Source organism: Aulonocara stuartgranti (genome assembly GCF_965226115.1).
Source record: "Aulonocara stuartgranti genome assembly, chromosome: 15".
NCBI classification, from domain to species: domain Eukaryota; kingdom Metazoa; phylum Chordata; class Actinopteri; order Cichliformes; family Cichlidae; genus Aulonocara; species Aulonocara stuartgranti.
The window spans coordinates 28,229,700-28,244,544 of record NC_138951.1 but is presented as its reverse complement, the minus strand read 5'-3'; positions in this window follow the sequence as shown (position 1 = coordinate 28,244,544).

Genomic DNA, 14,845 nt, shown 5'->3' with positions numbered 1-14,845 from the left:
AAGTTGTACAAAAACGCTTTCTTTCGCCAAGACAGTGCGTTTCTCACAGTTACATGCATTTGAATGGGGAACTCGCCCGAAACAAAGTATAGGTTTTCATTATGTGTATAACTTGGAAATCTTAGCTCAAACAACTGCAAATCCTGTTTTCCCAGCACGGGGACCTTGAGTTCTATAAGATAAAGCCATAAACATGTTTGTCTGAGTCTTATATCAAAAGTTACAGCTATTTATATGAAGTTGTACAAAAACGCTTTCTTTCGCCAAGACAGTGTGTTTCTCACTGTTACATGCATTTGAATGGGGAACTCGCCTGAAACAAAGTATAGGTTTTCATTATGTGTATAACTTGAAAATCTTAGCTCAAACGGCTGCAAAACCTGATTTCCCAGCACGGGGACCTTGAGTTCTATAAGATAAAGCCATAAACATGTTTGTCTGAGTCTTCTATCAAAAGTTACAGCTATTTATATGAAGTTGTACAAAAACGCTTTCTTTCGCCAAGACAGTGCGTTTCTCACTGTTACATGCATTTGAATGGGGAACTCGACCGAAACAAAGTATAGGTTTTCATTATGTGTATAACTTGAAAATCTTAGCTCAAACAGCTGCAAAACCTGTTTTCCCAGCACGGGGACCTTGAGTTCTATAAGATAAAGCCATAAACATGTTTGTCTGAGTCTTCTATCAAAAGTTACAGCTATTTATATGAAGTTGTACAAAAACGCTTTCTTTCGCCAAGACAGTGCGTTTCTCACTGTTGCATGCATTTGAATGGGGAACTCGCCCGAAACAAAGTATAGGTTTTCATTATGTGTATAACTTGGAAATCTTAGCTCAAACAGCTGCAAAACCTTTTTTCTCAGCACAGGGACCTTGAGTTCTATAAGATAAAGCCATAAACATGTTTGTCTGAGTCTTATATCAAAAGTTACAGCTATTTATATGAAGTTGTACAAAAACATTTTATTTCGCCAAGACAGTGCGTTTCTCACTGTTACATGCATTTGAATGGGGAACTCGACCGAAACAAAGTATAGGTTTTCATTATGTGTATAACTTGAAAATCTTAGCTCAAACAGCTGCAAAACCTGTTTTCCCAGCACGGGGACCTTGAGTTCTATAAGATAAAGCCATAAACATGTTTGTCTGAGTCTTCTATCAAAAGTTACAGCTATTTATATGAAGTTGTACAAAAACGCTTTCTTTCGCCAAGACAGTGCGTTTCTCACTGTTACATGCATTTGAATGGGGAACTCGCCCGAAACAAAGTATAGGTTTTCATTATGTGTATAACTTGGAAATCTTAGCTCAAACGGCTGCAAAACCTGTTTTCTCAGCACAGGGACCTTGAGTTCTATAAGATAAAGCCATAAACATGTTTGTCTGAGTCTTCTATCAAAAGTTACAGCTATTTATATGAAGTTGTACAAAAACGCTTTCTTTTGCCAAGACAGTGCGTTTCTCACTGTTACATGCATTTGAATGGGGAACTCGACCGAAACAAAGTATAGGTTTTCATTATGTGTATAACTTGAAAATCGTAGCTCAAACAGCTGCAAAACCTGATTTCCCAGCACGGGGACCTTGAGTTCTATAAGATAAAGCCATAAACATGTTTGTCTGAGTCGTATATCAAAAGTTACAGCTATTTATATGAAGTTGTACAAAAACGCTTTCTTTTGCTAAGACAGTGCGTTTCTCACTGTTACATGCATTTGAATGGGGAACTCGACCGAAACAAAGTATAGGTTTTCATTATGTGTATAACTTGAAAATCTTAGCTCAAACAGCTGCAAAACCTGTTTTCCCAGCACGGGGACCTTGAGTTCTATAAGATAAAGCCATAAACATGTTTGTCTGAGTCTTCTATCAAAAGTTACAGCTATTTATATGAAGTTGTACAAAAACGCTTTCTTTCGCCAAGACAGTGCGTTTCTCACTGTTACATGCATTTGAATGGGGAACTCGACCGAAACAAAGTATAGGTTTTCATTATGTGTATAACTTGAAAATCTTAGCTCAAACAGCTGCAAAACCTGTTTTCCCAGCACGGGGACCATGAGTTCTATAAGATAAAGCCATAAACATGTTTGTCTGAGTCTTATATCAAAAGTTACAGCTATTTATATGAAGTTGTACAAAAACGCTTTCTTTCGCCAAGACAGTGCGTTTCTCACTGTTACATGCATTTGAATGGGGAACTCGACCGAAACAAAGTATAGGTTTTCATTATGTGTATAACTTGAAAATCTTAGCTCAAACAGCTGCAAAACCTGATTTCCCAGCACGGGAACCTCGAGTTCTATAAGATAAAGCCATAAACATGTTTGTCTGAGTCTTCTATCAAAAGTTACAGCTATTTATATGAAGTTGTACAAAAACGCTTTCTTTCGCCAAGACAGTGCGTTTCTCACAGTTACATGCATTTGAATGGGGAACTCGCCCGAAACAAAGTATAGGTTTTCATTATGTGTATAACTTGGAAATCTTAGCTCAAACAACTGCAAATCCTGTTTTCCCAGCACGGGGACCTTGAGTTCTATAAGATAAAGCCATAAACATGTTTGTCTGAGTCTTATATCAAAAGTTACAGCTATTTATATGAAGTTGTACAAAAACGCTTTCTTTCGCCAAGACAGTGTGTTTCTCACTGTTACATGCATTTGAATGGGGAACTCGCCTGAAACAAAGTATAGGTTTTCATTATGTGTATAACTTGGAAATCTTAGCTCAAACAGCTGCAAATCCTGTTTTCCCAGCACGGGGACCTTGAGTTCTATAAGATAAATCCATAAACATGTTTGTCTGAGTCTTATATCAAAAGTTACAGCTATTTATATGAAGTTGTACAAAAACGCTTTCTTTCGCCAAGACAGTGCGTTTCTCACTGTTACATGCATTTGAATGGGGAACTCGACCGAAACAAAGTATAGGTTTTCATTATGTGTATAACTTGAAAATCTTAGCTCAAACAGCTGCAAAACCTGTTTTCCCAGCACGGGGACCTTGAGTTCTATAAGATAAAGCCATAAACATGTTTGTCTGAGTCTTCTATCAAAAGTTACAGCTATTTATATGAAGTTGTACAAAAACGCTTTCTTTCGCCAAGACAGTGCGTTTCTCACTGTTGCATGCATTTGAATGGGGAACTCGCCCGAAACAAAGTATAGGTTTTCATTATGTGTATAACTTGGAAATCTTAGCTCAAACAGCTGCAAAACCTTTTTTCTCAGCACAGGGACCTTGAGTTCTATAAGATAAAGCCATAAACATGTTTGTCTGAGTCTTATATCAAAAGTTACAGCTATTTATATGAAGTTGTACAAAAACACTTTATTTCGCCAAGACAGTGCGTTTCTCACTGTTACATGCATTTGAATGGGGAACTCGACCGAAACAAAGTATAGGTTTTCATTATGTGTATAACTTGAAAATCTTAGCTCAAACAGCTGCAAAACCTGTTTTCCCAGCACGGGGACCTTGAGTTCTATAAGATAAAGCCATAAACATGTTTGTCTGAGTCTTCTATCAAAAGTTACAGCTATTTATATGAAGTTGTACAAAAACGCTTTCTTTCGCCAAGACAGTGCGTTTCTCACTGTTACATGCATTTGAATGGGGAACTCGCCCGAAACAAAGTATAGGTTTTCATTATGTGTATAACTTGGAAATCTTAGCTCAAACGGCTGCAAAACCTGTTTTCTCAGCACAGGGACCTTGAGTTCTATAAGATAAAGCCATAAACATGTTTGTCTGAGTCTTCTATCAAAAGTTACAGCTATTTATATGAAGTTGTACAAAAACGCTTTCTTTTGCCAAGACAGTGCGTTTCTCACTGTTACATGCATTTGAATGGGGAACTCGACCGAAACAAAGTATAGGTTTTCATTATGTGTATAACTTGAAAATCTTAGCTCAAACGGCTGCAAAACCTGTTTGCCCAGCACGGGGATATTGAGTTCTATAAGATAAAGCCATAAACATGTTTGTCTGAGTCTTCTATCAAAAGTTACAGCTATTTATATGAAGTTGTACAAAAACGCTTTCTTTCGCCAAGACAGTGCGTTTCTCACTGTTACATGCATTTGAATGGGGAACTCGACCGAAACAAAGTATAGGTTTTCATTATGTGTATAACTTGAAAATCTTAGCTCAAACAGCTGCAAAACCTGTTTTCCCAGCACGGGGACCTTGAGTTCTATAAGATAAAGCCATAAACATGAATGTCTGAGTCTTCTATCAAAAGTTACAGCTATTTATATGAAGTTGTACAAAAACGCTTTCTTTCGCCAAGACAGTGCGTTTCTCACTGTTACATGCATTTGAATGGGGAACTCGACCGAAACAAAGTATAGGTTTTCATTATGTGTATAACTTGAAAATCTTAGCTCAAACAGCTGCAAAACCTGTTTTCCCAGCACGTGGACCTTGAGTTCTATAAGATAAAGCCATAAACATGTTTGTCTGAGTCTTCTATCAAAAGTTACAGCTATTTATATGAAGTTGTACAAAAACGCTTTCTTTCGCCAAGACAGTGCGTTTCTCACTGTTACATGCATTTGAATGGGGAACTCGCCCGAAACAAAGTATAGGTTTTCATTATGTGTATAACTTGGAAATCTTAGCTCAAACGGCTGCAAAACCTGTTTTCTCAGCACAGGGACCTTGAGTTCTATAAGATAAAGCCATAAACATGTTTGTCTGAGTCTTCTATCAAAAGTTACAGCTATTTATATGAAGTTGTACAAAAACGCTTTCTTTCGCCAAGACAGTGCGTTTCTCACTGTTACATGCATTTGAATGGGGAACTCGACCGAAACAAAGTATAGGTTTTCATTATGTGTATAACTTGAAAATCTTAGCTCAAACGGCTGCAAAACCTGTTTGCCCAGCACGGGGATATTGAGTTCTATAAGATAAAGCCATAAACATGTTTGTCTGAGTCTTCTATCAAAAGTTACAGCTATTTATATGAAGTTGTACAAAAACGCTTTCTTTCGCCAAGACAGTGCGTTTCTCACTGTTACATGCATTTGAATGGGGAACTCGACCGAAACAAAGTATAGGTTTTCATTATGTGTATAACTTGAAAATCTTAGCTCAAACAGCTGCAAAACCTGTTTTCCCAGCACGGGGACCATGAGTTCTATAAGATAAAGCCATAAACATGTTTGTCTGAGTCTTATATCAAAAGTTACAGCTATTTATATGAAGTTGTACAAAAACGCTTTCTTTCGCCAAGACAGTGCGTTTCTCACTGTTACATGCATTTGAATGGGGAACTCGACCGAAACAAAGTATAGGTTTTCATTATGTGTATAACTTGAAAATCTTAGCTCAAACAGCTGCAAAACCTGATTTCCCAGCACGGGAACCTCGAGTTCTATAAGATAAAGCCATAAACATGTTTGTCTGAGTCTTCTATCAAAAGTTACAGCTATTTATATGAAGTTGTACAAAAACGCTTTCTTTCGCCAAGACAGTGCGTTTCTCACAGTTACATGCATTTGAATGGGGAACTCGCCCGAAACAAAGTATAGGTTTTCATTATGTGTATAACTTGGAAATCTTAGCTCAAACAACTGCAAATCCTGTTTTCCCAGCACGGGGACCTTGAGTTCTATAAGATAAAGCCATAAACATGTTTGTCTGAGTCTTCTATCAAAAGTTACAGCTATTTATATGAAGTTGTACAAAAACGCTTTCTTTCGCCAAGACAGTGTGTTTCTCACTGTTACATGCATTTGAATGGGGAACTCGCCTGAAACAAAGTATAGGTTTTCATTATGTGTATAACTTGGAAATCTTAGCTCAAACAGCTGCAAATCCTGTTTTCCCAGCACGGGGACCTTGAGTTCTATAAGATAAAGCCATAAACATGTTTGTCTGAGTCTTCTATCAAAAGTTACAGCTATTTATATGAAGTTGTACAAAAACGCTTTCTTTCGCCAAGACAGTGCGTTTCTCACTGTTACATGCATTTGAATGGGGAACTCGACCGAAACAAAGTATAGGTTTTCATTATGTGTATAACTTGGAAATCTTAGCTCAAACAGCTGCAAATCCTGTTTTCCCAGCACGGGGACCTTGAGTTCTATAAGATAAAGCCATAAACATGTTTGTCTGAGTCTTATATCAAAAGTTACAGCGATTTATATGAAGTTGTACAAAAACGCTTTCTTTCGCCAAAACAGTGCGTTTCTCACTGTTACATGCATTTCAATGGGGAACTCGCCCGAAACAAAGTATAGGTTTTCATTATGTGTATAACTTGGAAATCTTAGCTCAAACAGCTGCAAATCCTGTTTTCCCAGCACGGGGACCTTGAGTTCTATAAGATAAAGCCATAAACATGTTTGTCTGAGTCTTATATCAAAAGTTACAGCTATTTATATGAAGTTGTACAAAAACGCTTTCTTTCGCCAAGACAGTGCGTTTCTCACTGTTACATGCATTTGAATGGGGAACTCGACCGAAACAAAGTATAGGTTTTCATTATGTGTATAACTTGAAAATCTTAGCTCAAACAGCTGCAAAACCTGATTTCCCAGCACGGGGACCTTGAGTTCTATAAGATAAAGCCATAAACATGTTTGTCTGAGTCTTCTATCAAAAGTTACAGCTATTTATATGAAGTTGTACAAAAACGCTTTCTTTCGCCAAGACAGTGCGTTTCTCACTGTTACATGCATTTGAATGGGGAACTCGACCGAAACAAAGTATAGGTTTTCATTATGTGTATAACTTGAAAATCTTAGCTCAAACAGCTGCAAAACCTGTTTTCCCAGCACGGGGACCTTGAGTTCTATAAGATAAAGCCATAAACATGTTTGTCTGAGTCTTCTATCAAAAGTTACAGCTATTTATATGAAGTTGTACAAAAACACTTTATTTCGCCAAGACAGTGCGTTTCTCACTGTTACATGCATTTGAATGGGGAACTCGACCGAAACAAAGTATAGGTTTTCATTATGTGTATAACTTGAAAATCTTAGCTCAAACAGCTGCAAAACCTGTTTTCCCAGCACGGGGACCTTGAGTTCTATAAGATAAAGCCATAAACATGTTTGTCTGAGTCTTCTATCAAAAGTTACAGCTATTTATATGAAGTTGTACAAAAACGCTTTCTTTCGCCAAGACAGTGCGTTTCTCACTGTTACATGCATTTGAATGGGGAACTCGCCCGAAACAAAGTATAGGTTTTCATTATGTGTATAACTTGGAAATCTTAGCTCAAACGGCTGCAAAACCTGTTTTCTCAGCACAGGGACCTTGAGTTCTATAAGATAAAGCCATAAACATGTTTGTCTGAGTCTTCTATCAAAAGTTACAGCTATTTATATGAAGTTGTACAAAAACGCTTTCTTTCGCCAAGACAGTGCGTTTCTCACTGTTACATGCATTTGAATGGGGAACTCGACCGAAACAAAGTATAGGTTTTCATTATGTGTATAACTTGAAAATCTTAGCTCAAACGGCTGCAAAACCTGTTTGCCCAGCACGGGGATATTGAGTTCTATAAGATAAAGCCATAAACATGTTTGTCTGAGTCTTCTATCAAAAGTTACAGCTATTTATATGAAGTTGTACAAAAACGCTTTCTTTCGCCAAGACAGTGCGTTTCTCACTGTTACATGCATTTGAATGGGGAACTCGACCGAAACAAAGTATAGGTTTTCATTATGTGTATAACTTGAAAATCTTAGCTCAAACAGCTGCAAAACCTGTTTTCCCAGCACGGGGACCTTGAGTTCTATAAGATAAAGCCATAAACATGAATGTCTGAGTCTTCTATCAAAAGTTACAGCTATTTATATGAAGTTGTACAAAAACGCTTTCTTTCGCCAAGACAGTGCGTTTCTCACTGTTACATGCATTTGAATGGGGAACTCGACCGAAACAAAGTATAGGTTTTCATTATGTGTATAACTTGAAAATCTTAGCTCAAACAGCTGCAAAACCTGTTTTCCCAGCACGGGGACCTTGAGTTCTATAAGATAAAGCCATAAACATGAATGTCTGAGTCTTCTATCAAAAGTTACAGCTATTTATATGAAGTTGTACAAAAACGCTTTCTTTCGCCAAGACAGTGCGTTTCTCACTGTTACATGCATTTGAATGGGGAACTCGACCGAAACAAAGTATAGGTTTTCATTATGTGTATAACTTGAAAATCTTAGCTCAAACAGCTGCAAAACCTGTTTTCCCAGCACGTGGACCTTGAGTTCTATAAGATAAAGCCATAAACATGTTTGTCTGAGTCTTCTATCAAAAGTTACAGCTATTTATATGAAGTTGTACAAAAACGCTTTCTTTTGCCAAGACAGTGCGTTTCTCACTGTTACATGCATTTGAATGGGGAACTCGACCGAAACAAAGTATAGGTTTTCATTATGTGTATAACTTGAAAATCTTAGCTCAAACGGCTGCAAAACCTGTTTGCCCAGCACGGGGATATTGAGTTCTATAAGATAAAGCCATAAACATGTTTGTCTGAGTCTTCTATCAAAAGTTACAGCTATTTATATGAAGTTGTACAAAAACGCTTTCTTTCGCCAAGACAGTGCGTTTCTCACTGTTACATGCATTTGAATGGGGAACTCGACCGAAACAAAGTATAGGTTTTCATTATGTGTATAACTTGAAAATCTTAGCTCAAACAGCTGCAAAACCTGTTTTCCCAGCACGGGGACCATGAGTTCTATAAGATAAAGCCATAAACATGTTTGTCTGAGTCTTCTATCAAAAGTTACAGCTATTTATATGAAGTTGTACAAAAACGCTTTATTTCGCCAAGACAGTGCGTTTCTCACAGTTACATGCATTTGAATGGGGAACTCGCCCGAAACAAAGTATAGGTTTTCATTATGTGTATAACTTGGACTCTTAGCTCAAACAACTGCAAATCCTGTTTTCCCAGCACGGGGACCTTGAGTTCTATAAGATAAAGCCATAAACATGTTTGTCTTATCAAAAGTTACAGCTATTTATATGAAGTTGTACAAAAACGCTTTCTTTCGCCAAGACAGTGTGTTTCTCACTGTTACATGCATTTGAATGGGGAACTCGCCTGAAACAAAGTATAGGTTTTCATTATGTGTATAACTTGGAAATCTTAGCTCAAACAGCTGCAAATCCTGTTTTCCCAGCACGGGGACCTTGAGTTCTATAAGATAAAGCCATAAACATGTTTGTCTGAGTCTTATATCAAAAGTTAACAGTGCGTTTCTCACTGTTACATGCATTTGAATGGGGAACTCAACCGAACAAAGTATAGGTTTTCATTATGTGTATAACTTGAAAATCTTAGCTCAAACAGCTGCAAAACCTGATTTCCCAGGCACGGGACCTTGAGTTCTATAAGATAAAGCCATAAACATGTTTGTCTGAGTCTTCTATCAAAAGTTACAGCTATTTATATGAAGTTGTACAAAAACGCTTTCTTTCACAAGACAGTGCGTTTCTCACTGTTACATGCATTTGAATGGGAACTCGACCGAAACAAAGTATAGGTTTTCATTATGTGTATAACTAAAATCTTAGCTCAAACAGCTGCAAAACCTGTTTTCCAGCACAGGGAGCCTTGAGTTATAGATAAAGCCATAAACATGTTTGTCTGAGTCTTCTATCAAAAGTTACAGCTATTTATATGAAGTTGTACAAAACGCTTTCTTTCGCAGGACAGTGCGTTTCTCACTGTTGCATGCATTTGAATGGGGACTCACCGAAACAAAGTATAGGTTTTCATTATGTGTATAACTTGGAAATCTCATTTGAATGGGGAACTCGCCCGAAACAAAGTATAGGTTTTCATTATGTGTATAACTTGGAAATCTTAGCTCAAACAGCTGCAAAACCTTTTTTCTCAGCACAGGGACCTTGAGTTCTATAAGATAAAGCCATAAACATGTTTGTCTGAGTCTTATATCAAAAGTTACAGCTATTTATATGAAGTTGTACAAAAACACTTTATTTCGCCAAGACAGTGCGTTTCTCACTGTTACATGCATTTGAATGGGGAACTCGACCGAAACAAAGTATAGGTTTTCATTATGTGTATAACTTGAAAATCTTAGCTCAAACAGCTGCAAAACCTGTTTTCCCAGCACGGGGACCTTGAGTTCTATAAGATAAAGCCATAAACATGTTTGTCTGAGTCTTCTATCAAAAGTTACAGCTATTTATATGAAGTTGTACAAAAACGCTTTCTTTCGCCAAGACAGTGCGTTTCTCACTGTTACATGCATTTGAATGGGGAACTCGCCCGAAACAAAGTATAGGTTTTCATTATGTGTATAACTTGGAAATCTTAGCTCAAACGGCTGCAAAACCTGTTTTCTCAGCACAGGGACCTTGAGTTCTATAAGATAAAGCCATAAACATGTTTGTCTGAGTCTTCTATCAAAAGTTACAGCTATTTATATGAAGTTGTACAAAAACGCTTTCTTTTGCCAAGACAGTGCGTTTCTCACTGTTACATGCATTTGAATGGGGAACTCGACCGAAACAAAGTATAGGTTTTCATTATGTGTATAACTTGAAAATCTTAGCTCAAACGGCTGCAAAACCTGTTTGCCCAGCACGGGGATATTGAGTTCTATAAGATAAAGCCATAAACATGTTTGTCTGAGTCTTCTATCAAAAGTTACAGCTATTTATATGAAGTTGTACAAAAACGCTTTCTTTCGCCAAGACAGTGCGTTTCTCACTGTTACATGCATTTGAATGGGGAACTCGACCGAAACAAAGTATAGGTTTTCATTATGTGTATAACTTGAAAATCTTAGCTCAAACAGCTGCAAAACCTGTTTTCCCAGCACGGGGACCTTGAGTTCTATAAGATAAAGCCATAAACATGTTTGTCTGAGTCTTCTATCAAAAGTTACAGCTATTTATATGAAGTTGTACAAAAACACTTTATTTCGCCAAGACAGTGCGTTTCTCACTGTTACATGCATTTGAATGGGGAACTCGACCGAAACAAAGTATAGGTTTTCATTATGTGTATAACTTGAAAATCTTAGCTCAAACAGCTGCAAAACCTGTTTTCCCAGCACGTGGACCTTGAGTTCTATAAGATAAAGCCATAAACATGTTTGTCTGAGTCTTCTATCAAAAGTTACAGCTATTTATATGAAGTTGTACAAAAACGCTTTCTTTCGCCAAGACAGTGCGTTTCTCACTGTTACATGCATTTGAATGGGGAACTCGCCCGAAACAAAGTATAGGTTTTCATTATGTGTATAACTTGGAAATCTTAGCTCAAACGGCTGCAAAACCTGTTTTCTCAGCACAGGGACCTTGAGTTCTATAAGATAAAGCCATAAACATGTTTGTCTGAGTCTTCTATCAAAAGTTACAGCTATTTATATGAAGTTGTACAAAAACGCTTTCTTTCGCCAAGACAGTGCGTTTCTCACTGTTACATGCATTTGAATGGGGAACTCGACCGAAACAAAGTATAGGTTTTCATTATGTGTATAACTTGAAAATCTTAGCTCAAACGGCTGCAAAACCTGTTTGCCCAGCACGGGGATATTGAGTTCTATAAGATAAAGCCATAAACATGTTTGTCTGAGTCTTCTATCAAAAGTTACAGCTATTTATATGAAGTTGTACAAAAACGCTTTCTTTCGCCAAGACAGTGCGTTTCTCACTGTTACATGCATTTGAATGGGGAACTCGACCGAAACAAAGTATAGGTTTTCATTATGTGTATAACTTGAAAATCTTAGCTCAAACAGCTGCAAAACCTGTTTTCCCAGCACGGGGACCTTGAGTTCTATAAGATAAAGCCATAAACATGAATGTCTGAGTCTTCTATCAAAAGTTACAGCTATTTATATGAAGTTGTACAAAAACGCTTTCTTTCGCCAAGACAGTGCGTTTCTCACTGTTACATGCATTTGAATGGGGAACTCGACCGAAACAAAGTATAGGTTTTCATTATGTGTATAACTTGAAAATCTTAGCTCAAACAGCTGCAAAACCTGTTTTCCCAGCACGGGGACCTTGAGTTCTATAAGATAAAGCCATAAACATGAATGTCTGAGTCTTCTATCAAAAGTTACAGCTATTTATATGAAGTTGTACAAAAACGCTTTCTTTCGCCAAGACAGTGCGTTTCTCACTGTTACATGCATTTGAATGGGGAACTCGACCGAAACAAAGTATAGGTTTTCATTATGTGTATAACTTGAAAATCTTAGCTCAAACAGCTGCAAAACCTGTTTTCCCAGCACGTGGACCTTGAGTTCTATAAGATAAAGCCATAAACATGTTTGTCTGAGTCTTCTATCAAAAGTTACAGCTATTTATATGAAGTTGTACAAAAACGCTTTCTTTTGCCAAGACAGTGCGTTTCTCACTGTTACATGCATTTGAATGGGGAACTCGACCGAAACAAAGTATAGGTTTTCATTATGTGTATAACTTGAAAATCTTAGCTCAAACGGCTGCAAAACCTGTTTGCCCAGCACGGGGATATTGAGTTCTATAAGATAAAGCCATAAACATGTTTGTCTGAGTCTTCTATCAAAAGTTACAGCTATTTATATGAAGTTGTACAAAAACGCTTTCTTTCGCCAAGACAGTGCGTTTCTCACTGTTACATGCATTTGAATGGGGAACTCGACCGAAACAAAGTATAGGTTTTCATTATGTGTATAACTTGAAAATCTTAGCTCAAACAGCTGCAAAACCTGTTTTCCCAGCACGGGGACCATGAGTTCTATAAGATAAAGCCATAAACATGTTTGTCTGAGTCTTCTATCAAAAGTTACAGCTATTTATATGAAGTTGTACAAAAACGCTTTATTTCGCCAAGACAGTGCGTTTCTCACAGTTACATGCATTTGAATGGGGAACTCGCCCGAAACAAAGTATAGGTTTTCATTATGTGTATAACTTGGAAATCTTAGCTCAAACAACTGCAAATCCTGTTTTCCCAGCACGGGGACCTTGAGTTCTATAAGATAAAGCCATAAACATGTTTGTCTGAGTCTTATATCAAAAGTTACAGCTATTTATATGAAGTTGTACAAAAACGCTTTCTTTCGCCAAGACAGTGTGTTTCTCACTGTTACATGCATTTGAATGGGGAACTCGCCTGAAACAAAGTATAGGTTTTCATTATGTGTATAACTTGGAAATCTTAGCTCAAACAGCTGCAAATCCTGTTTTCCCAGCACGGGGACCTTGAGTTCTATAAGATAAATCCATAAACATGTTTGTCTGAGTCTTATATCAAAAGTTACAGCTATTTATATGAAGTTGTACAAAAACGCTTTCTTTCGCCAAGACAGTGCGTTTCTCACTGTTACATGCATTTGAATGGGGAACTCGACCGAAACAAAGTATAGGTTTTCATTATGTGTATAACTTGAAAATCTTAGCTCAAACAGCTGCAAAACCTGATTTCCCAGCACGGGGACCTTGAGTTCTATAAGATAAAGCCATAAACATGTTTGTCTGAGTCTTCTATCAAAAGTTACAGCTATTTATATGAAGTTCTTACAAAAACGCTTTCTTTCGCCAAGACAGTGCGTTTCTCACTGTTACATGCATTTGAATGGGGAACTCGACCGAAACAAAGTATAGGTTTTCATTATGTGTATAACTTGAAAATCTTAGCTCAAACAGCTGCAAAACCTGTTTTCCCAGCACGGGGACCTTGAGTTCTATAAGATAAAGCCATAAACATGTTTGTCTGAGTCTTCTATCAAAAGTTACAGCTATTTATATGAAGTTGTACAAAAACGCTTTCTTTCGCCAAGACAGTGCGTTTCTCACTGTTGCATGCATTTGAATGGGGAACTCGCCCGAAACAAAGTATAGGTTTTCATTATGTGTATAACTTGGAAATCTTAGCTCAAACAGCTGCAAAACCTTTTTTCTCAGCACAGGGACCTTGAGTTCTATAAGATAAAGCCATAAACATGTTTGTCTGAGTCTTATATCAAAAGTTACAGCTATTTATATGAAGTTGTACAAAAACACTTTATTTCGCCAAGACAGTGCGTTTCTCACTGTTACATGCATTTGAATGGGGAACTCGACCGAAACAAAGTATAGGTTTTCATTATGTGTATAACTTGAAAATCTTAGCTCAAACAGCTGCAAAACCTGTTTTCCCAGCACGGGGACCTTGAGTTCTATAAGATAAAGCCATAAACATGTTTGTCTGAGTCTTCTATCAAAAGTTACAGCTATTTATATGAAGTTGTACAAAAACGCTTTCTTTCGCCAAGACAGTGCGTTTCTCACTGTTACATGCATTTGAATGGGGAACTCGCCCGAAACAAAGTATAGGTTTTCATTATGTGTATAACTTGGAAATCTTAGCTCAAACGGCTGCAAAACCTGTTTTCTCAGCACAGGGACCTTGAGTTCTATAAGATAAAGCCATAAACATGTTTGTCTGAGTCTTCTATCAAAAGTTACAGCTATTTATATGAAGTTGTACAAAAACGCTTTCTTTTGCCAAGACAGTGCGTTTCTCACTGTTACATGCATTTGAATGGGGAACTCGACCGAAACAAAGTATAGGTTTTCATTATGTGTATAACTTGAAAATCTTAGCTCAAACGGCTGCAAAACCTGTTTGCCCAGCACGGGGATATTGAGTTCTATAAGATAAAGCCATAAACATGTTTGTCTGAGTCTTCTATCAAAAGTTACAGCTATTTATATGAAGTTGTACAAAAACGCTTTCTTTCGCCAAGACAGTGCGTTTCTCACTGTTACATGCATTTGAATGGGGAACTCGACCGAAACAAAGTATAGGTTTTCATTATGTGTATAACTTGAAAATCTTAGCTCAAACAGCTGCAAAACCTGTTTT